The 7,234-nt window shown below is 57.4% G+C and overlaps 1 pseudogene; it reads left to right on the plus strand.

The window, feature by feature from the left end:
- The first annotated feature begins 6,187 nt into the window (after positions 1-6,187).
- LOC114071291 lies at positions 6,188-7,023 on the plus strand (annotated as a pseudogene).
- The last annotated feature ends 211 nt before the right edge of the window (positions 7,024-7,234 follow it).

Below are 7,234 nucleotides of genomic sequence, written 5' to 3' on the forward strand. Positions count from 1 at the left end.
CCTTCACCCACGGGAAGGTTTCTCCGAGGTCTCCACACAACCTTCTCTTCTCCAGGCTGGCCAGCCCCAGCTTTCCCAGCCTGTCTGCAGAGGGGAGGTGCTCGAGTCCCCTGAGCCCCTTGGGGGCCTCCTCTGGCCTCGCTCCAACAGTTCCTGGCCTTGTTGTGTCAGGACCCCAGAGCTGGAGGCTGCACTGCAGGTGGGGTGTGCTGAGAGCAGAGCAGAGCGGCAGAACCCCCCCTGCCCTGCTGCCCCCAGGGCTGGGGATGAGCCCAGGACAGGGGGGTGTCTGGGCTGAGAGGGCACATTCTGTGGGCCTGGATAACAATGATAATCCTTGAGACGTCTTCCACAAGGACAACAAACGGCCAATACATAAGACATATATAAAGAATTTATTTTTATTATAAAATTACATGTTTTATTATTATAAACTTATATATTTTCTTTTAAAAATAGTATTCTTCTTTATAAAAACAAGTCTTCTTAATAACAATAATCTTCTTTTTAAATCACCTATCTTCTTATCAAAATCTATTGTCTTAATAAAAAACTATCTTTTTAATAAAAGCTATCTTCTTAGTGAAAAAACTATCCTCTTAAATAGAACAACTATCTTCTTCAAAAAACCACTATTTCTTAATAAAACAACGGTCTTTATAAAACAAACTATCTTCTGAAAAAAATCAAAAATATAAAATGTTTGTACAAAACAAGAAAACAACATGTAAAACATATATGCCGCCAGAATCCCGGGCACGGGGCACCGTGTCCCTGAGCGGGGCCACCCAGCCCAGTCCCAGCCTGGTGGCAGGTGACCCCCTGTCTCTGGATCAGGGCATGGCCAGGATGGGCCTGTCCTGCTGCTGGGGGTCTTCATCCCAACACCATGTCCTCCTCCTCATCTTCCTGCTCAATCCATCTCCTCCTCTGTGTCCTCCTCCAGATCTATCTCCATCTCTTCCTGCACATCCTCCTCCAGATCTATCTCCATCCTTTCCTCACTATCAGTCCCATATCGATTTCCATCTCCTCTCCCGTGTCTCTCTCAGCTCCATCAGGGCACAATCTCAGAATGGGTTCCCTGTCCCACACCATCCCCACAGAGCTCCAGCCCCCCGGGCGGTCGAGGGGTGCCCACCTGCACGGAACGGCCCGTACCTTCCTCAGGACAAGAGGGAGCATCCTGCTGGGATGGGGGACAAGATCCACACAGCAGCCGCTGTTCAGGACTGCTGGGGTTTGAAGGGAGCAGGGCAGGACAGTGTGCTGGGAGCAGGAGGAAGGGTGGTCTCTGAGCAGGGGGAAGGGCTGTCTCAGAGCACAGCCAGGGTTGGTCAGCGCAGAGGCTGCACTGGGAGCTGCACAAAGGTGTGATGGCAGCAGGGGAATGGCTGCGCTGTGCTCGCTGCTGGGTGCTAGCCATTACATATGGAACACGGGCACTGCTCTGGCAGCTGGGATGGCACAGGAGCTGTGGGGATGGGGACCAGAGAACGATGGAATCCTTGAATGGTTTGTCATGGAAGGGACCCTAAAAATCATCTCATTCCAACCTGAGCAACCTCCCACCACCCCAGGTTGCTGAGGGCTCCGTCCAACTGGCCCTTCAACATTCCCAGGGACAGAGCCTCTCAGGCACTGCCTGTGCCAGTCCCCTCCAGCCTGACTGGAAGAAAACATCTCCCTCAGATTGACCCTAAATTGCCCTCCTTCAGTTCCAGCCGTGCCCCCTTGTCCTCTCCCCACAGGCCCTGCTGAACACTCTGTCCCAGCTTTCCTCTGGGCCCCTTCAGCTCCTGCCCGGCCGCACTGAGGCCTCCCTGGGGCCTTCTCTTCTCCCGCCTCAGCAACCCCAACTCTGGCAGCCTTTCCTCAGGGCACAGGGGCTCCACCCCTCGCAGCACCTCGCAGGCCTCCTCTGCACTCTCTCAGCAGCTCCATGTCCTGCCTGTGCTGAGCACTCAGTGCTGGAGGCCGCGATGAGCCCTGCAGGGGCTGCAGCTTCCCGGGGAACAGTGGGGAATGGGGGGTTACCCCTGCACAGGAAGCAAACTTGGCAGAATACACTGAGACAAGAGAAACTCTCAGGGTGACACCACTGTAGGTTTTTCCTCTTGCAAAGCAGCTTGCCAGGCTCTGGGGGGGCTGTGCAGGGCTGGGTCATCCTGGTTTCTCTGTGGAATGGCCAGGTGTCCCATCTGCCCAAAGACCTGTCTGGTCACACAGTCATCTCCCCTCATCCCAGACCTTCCAGCTGGGAGGAACGAGGCAACAGCCATGGGTGAAAGCCCTTGGCTTCACAGCAGAGGTTTTGATCAAGGCCCTTTTGGGTGTTCTCAGGATTTTGTTTAAATACAATCCACATCCCCCTGGGGGTGTTGAGATCTCAGAACAAACCCTGATGCTTTACCATAACCTGGCAAAACCAATGCCATGTAGCTCCTGTACATCCCTGTGCCCCATCCCAGGGCTGCAGCCCTCTGCCAGGATCCCTTCTTGTGGCCAATCTGCTTTTCCAAGTCTTCAAGTGAGGGTGCTGAGGAAACAGCGTGAGCCAGACAGGGTGGGGGGCAAAGAGCTTTTGGTCCTTGAAGAAGCCTAAAATTCTGCCCAGCCCTGTTAACTGTCCCTCCCTTCCCCAGGTGGGCTCTGTCCCCAGTGCCCTGCACCCAAGCCAGCCCAGGTTTCCCCAGAAAGGATCTTTTTCTCAGTCAGGCTCTGCAGGATGGCCACAGTGTCCATCTGGAACTGCCCCAGCGCCTGCACTCGCACGGGCTGTGGATCTCTGTGTGCCCTTTGCCTTCCTCTGGGATGGGAGGGTTTGGCTGCAGTCAGAGCCACAGCCCCACAGTGCCCCCACGGCTCTGCCTTGTTCTGTACAACTGCCTTGTCCCTACAGCCCCCCACCAGCACTGGATCTGAACCTCAGGGTTCTCCCCACTGTTTTACCCTTTTTTTCCAGCCTCTCTCTTTTTGCCAGGCTGCATCCAGAGAATCCACAAACGTCCTAAGAGGCTCTCCTCATAAAGGTCATGTCCTCATAAACCCCATCCACATCACAGTGGGGCAGCCTCAGAAGGTCTCTGTGCTCATAGAACCCATCCACGCCATAATGGGGCAGCCTCATAAAAGCACTGTCCTCATACACCCCATAGACCTCATGATAGAGCTCTCACCATAAAAGATCTCTCTGCATAAAGCCCATGCACATCATAAAGGTACTGCCCTCAGAAAGCCCATACACCTCCTAAGAGGCTCTCCTCATAAAGGCCATGTTCTCATAAACCCCAAAAACGTTGCTGCGTAAAAGGCTGCAGAGGAAAAAAGACTCCAGGCCCAAATAGGTAGGGGTCAGAGAAGCAGCAGAGGTTTCCATGAGCCTCCAGGCTCCAGGAACACAAACCCACCCCCATCCCTTCCAACACAAGGGTTACAGTTTTTGTAACGATTTCCACCCAATGCCCGTCCCGTCCCCGCCCCGGTTCTGCCCCGTTCTGCCCCAGGAACGCCCGTGGGGAATTGAGTCTGGAGGAGTTTGGAGCTTTGAGCGGCTGCAACTACAACTCCCGGCGTGCCCCGCGCGGCAAAGGGGGCGGGGCGGGGTCTCTGCCGGCGGTGCGCGCGCAGAGTCCCGCGGTGGCTGCCGGGAAAATGATGGCGGCGACAGCGGAATCTTCGTCTTTGTGAGACGTGGCGGGGCTTGCGGTGAGTCTGGGGATGCGCTCGGGGGCTGCGGGGAGCGCGGCTGTGGGCGGGAAGGCTGGAGGGCTCGGCAGAGTGGAGAGGAGGGGCTCGGGGGTTCCGAGGAGGTTTTGAGGTCCGTGAGGGGCTTTCGGGGGGTCGCAGAGGGGATTTGGTGTCCTGAGGGCGCTCATAGGGGAGGGTGAAGGTGCCTGAAGGGGTTTAGGAGGTCCTGAAGGGTTTTAGGAGGTCCCTGAAGGGGCTGGGGGCCTTGGAACCCTCTGGGGGGGGGGGGGGTGGGGTGGTGTTTAAACGCCATGGCTGCACTGCGCAGGCGCCGGCGGAGTTTTCATTAAAGAAACTTCAACTCCCAAAATGCCCCTCGCGGCGCCGCCATTGCCGCTCGTTCCACAGCGCCTCCTGCCGGCTGGGCGGACCGACCGCAGGGAAAGCGGGTCCTGATGCCCCCCCCACGAACCTCAGAGACCCCCAAAACCCAGCACACAGAGACACCACAGGGAGGGTGGCACGGGGGTCCTCTAAAACCTAACAGTGGGGTTCAATGGGTTTCCCAGCCCCCAGGGGAAGGGTCTTGGGGATGCCCCCCAAAATTTTTGGGGCAGATGAACCACATGCGGGTAAGGTGATCCCAGTGCCCCCAGTATAGCCCAGTGACTTCCCAGTGACCCTCAGCATGGCCCAGTACCCCCCAGTGAGCCCCGGTGACCTCCCACTGCCCCCCACTATTGCCAGTGATTCTCCAGTGAGCACCCAGTAACCTCCAGTATGGCCCAGTAACCTCCCAGTGTCCCCTGTGTGTCCTGGTAATCCCCCGCTAATAACTCAGTCCCTCCCAGTGCCCTCCCAGCATCCTTCAATAACCCCCCAGTCCCTCCCAGTGCCTCCTGGTTCCCCCCAGAGGTCCCAGTATCTCCCAGTAATCACCCAGTGCCGCCCAAAGCCCCCCAAGTGTCCCCAACGTGTCCCCAGATACCCTTGGCCTTTCTGTGAGTGTGGGGGGATGCGGCTGTTTTTGGGGTCAGAGGGTCCAGGGGGGCCTTCTGGGGGGAGATGGAGGGTTAGGCGCATCAGGGATGAGGTTTGGGGGCAGTGGGGAGGGGTTTGGGGGCAGTGGAATGGGGGGTGTCAAGTGGGGAATTTGGGCCATGGGGAGGCCCTGGGGACATTGGGGACACTAGTGCGGGCTCGGGGTGAGAAGTGGGAAATTGAGGACACAAGGGAGGTCTCAGGACTCACCTGGTTGTGGTGCTGCCCCTCCTGTCCCCCTCAGGCCCTAATAAGGGCCCCCAAATGTCCCCTAACCCCCATTTTTTCTTTAATCACCTCTCCTCCCAGATCCCTTTTACCCCCCGATGCCACCAAGACCCCTTTTAACTCCCCCAAATGCAGCCAGAGCCCCCCAAAATCCCCCAAATCCTCTCCAACACCCTTAAAGTGAGATGACCCAGCACCCTGGCACAGGAACACAGTGGGCTGTACTGGGGGCACTGGGCTGTACTGGGAGGGCACTGAGGGGTTCACTGGGCTCTACTGGGAGAGCCCTAATCCCCAAACCCCCCCCAAAGCTGGGGGCAGCTGCTTCATCCCCGGGATCTGAGGGCCCCTCTGCAATCCCATCCCTGGGGCACAATCTGCTCTCCAGAGCTCAACTGACTCCCTGCAGACTTTGCAGGGCAATCTGTGCTCGCAGCAGCATCCTGAGCCCGAGGTCAGTTTGTATCCCCGAGTGCTGATCCAACCTGGGGACCCAGGGGATCCTGTGCCATTCCATCTGTGCTGCAGGAGTCACCTGCTGTCCTTGAGTCCCTGCAGAGGAACAAGGGCCATCTCTGTGTTTGGAACTGCCAAGGGTGGAGGGTGGAGCGGGCGATGGTGGAGCTGGGGGACCCCCGGCAGGCTGGAGGGGGGAGCACAGAGAGGGAGGAGCCCCGGGACCCCCGGGAGCCTGAAACGGGGGGAGCGGAGAAGGGGAAGCCTGGAGAGTGGGGACCCCTGGGATCTCTGGGACAACAAGGTGGAGAACCTGGAGAGGGGGAATGTCTGGGAAGACGGCACCCCAAAGGTGAGAGTCAGTGGAGAAGGGACTCTTGGGACCCCCAACACTCCCAGCATCCCTAAGTGGGACGCCCAACATCCCAGACAGGGGAGACCCTCTGAACCCCAGAGGGGAGAGGCCAGAGAGGGAGAACTTCTTGGAGAGATTTTTTGACTGAATCTTCCTATTTTGGAGTGTTTTTTGGCTGAATCTCAACTTTTTGCAGTTTTGGGGATGAGGCTCTTTTTGCTATTTCTAAAGGGTTTTTTTTTCTAAATCTCAGTGGATTGTGTCTTTCTGTGCTGAATCTTGGTGTTTTGGAGGTTTTATGGTCCCAGGATGCCTGCTGAGTCCTAGGGATGGACTTGGGCAGGAGGAACCCCCAAGCCAATGCACTCAGCCCTTGTTTCCCCCCAGCAGGATTTGTCCTTCACAAAGCTTGGGCGGATGGAGGAGGAGGCTGCAAGGAACAGGAAAAGGCCGCGGGCCCCCCCCGGCAGGTGAGGAGGAAGTCGGTGGCCCTTTGGCCCTGTCTTGTGGTTCATCTGTTCAGCAGCCTCCCAGCAGGGAGAAGCCCTTCAGGTGCTTGGAATGTGGGAAGAGCTTCAGGGTGAGCACCCAGCTCCTCAGGCACCAGCACATCCACACTGGGGAACGGCCCTACACGTGTGGGCAATGTGGGAAGAGCTTCAGTCAGAGCTCCAACCTTATCCGACACCAGCACATCCACACTGGGGAACGGCCCTACACGTGTGGGGAATGTGGGAAGAGCTTCAGCCAGAACTCCAACCTCCACAGGCACCAGCACATCCACACTGTAGAATGGCCCTACATGTGTGAGGAATGTGGGAAGAACTTCAGGCACAGCTCCAACCTCCGCAGGCACCAGCTCATCCACACTGGGGAACGACCCCACACGTGTGGGCAGTGTGGGAAGAGCTTCACTGATAGATCCAACCTGATTCAACACCAGCTCATTCACACTGGGGAACGGCCCTACAAGTGCTTGCAATGTGAGAAGAGGTTTCCGACCAGCGGGAATCTCCTCCTGCATGAGCGGACACACACAGAGGAGAGGCCCTTCCGCTGCACCGACTGCGGGAAGGGCTTCAAACATAACTCCGCCCTCGTCAGGCACCGGCACATCCACACCGGGGAGAGGCCCTACAAATGTGGGGAGTGTGGGAAGAGCTTCAGCCAGAGCTTCAACTTGACACTACACCAACAGACCCACCGGTAATGGAAGGCCCTACAAGTGCCCCGACTGCGGGAAGAGCTTCAGCCGCTGCTCCCACCCCGAATGTCCCCCCTGATGGTGAGGCAAGCCCTGGAGTCCAGTGACTGTCAGTCCATCCCTTTCTACCAGAAAGGGCCAGTCCCCTTTGCCAGGGGCAGGTTGTGCCAACAGAACCCTTCTTGGGGGGTGTGTGGAGATTCCTGCCTTGGCTGGGACCCCCCAAGGTCACTGCTGGAGGCTGAGAGCAGAGATCTCCC

Source organism: Empidonax traillii, unplaced genomic scaffold, assembly GCF_003031625.1.
Source record: "Empidonax traillii isolate 1590-97213 ecotype Southwest subspecies unplaced genomic scaffold, ASM303162v1 scaffold1941:size121899, whole genome shotgun sequence".
Classification (NCBI taxonomy): domain Eukaryota; kingdom Metazoa; phylum Chordata; class Aves; order Passeriformes; family Tyrannidae; genus Empidonax; species Empidonax traillii.